Genomic DNA, 214 nt, shown 5'->3' with positions numbered 1-214 from the left:
TGTCTCTTTGAGTTTGGCCTCGAGCTGGATCTTGCTTTTGATGAGCCCTTCACATCTCTCCTCAGCGTCAGAGAGGTTTTCAGATTCCTGTTCATTGACATGGATGTAGTTAATGATTTATGTTCATAGCTGTAGGATCCATATTAGGATCAATAAGAGCTGAAATACTCACAGAAGCTACTTGCAGTTGAAGATCGTTTTTCTCCTGAAGAAG

The 214-nt window shown here is 41.1% G+C and overlaps 1 long non-coding RNA gene across 1 annotated transcript; it reads right to left on the bottom strand.

The window, feature by feature from the left end:
• Position 1: 1 nt before the first annotated feature.
• LOC107734631 (uncharacterized) lies at positions 2 to 214 on the bottom strand. The gene is made up of 2 exons (XR_001639121.1): positions 173 to 214; positions 2 to 87 (listed from the first exon to the last, which is right to left on the bottom strand). It is a non-coding gene; the product is annotated as an uncharacterized LOC107734631 (long non-coding RNA).

The sequence above is a fragment of the Sinocyclocheilus rhinocerous genome, unplaced genomic scaffold, assembly GCF_001515625.1.
Source record: "Sinocyclocheilus rhinocerous isolate Xijiao unplaced genomic scaffold, SAMN03320098_v1.1 C34078902, whole genome shotgun sequence".
Lineage (NCBI taxonomy): Eukaryota > Metazoa > Chordata > Actinopteri > Cypriniformes > Cyprinidae > Sinocyclocheilus > Sinocyclocheilus rhinocerous.
Note: the sequence above shows the minus strand (reverse complement) of the source record. Positions and strands in the feature narration are given on the sequence as shown.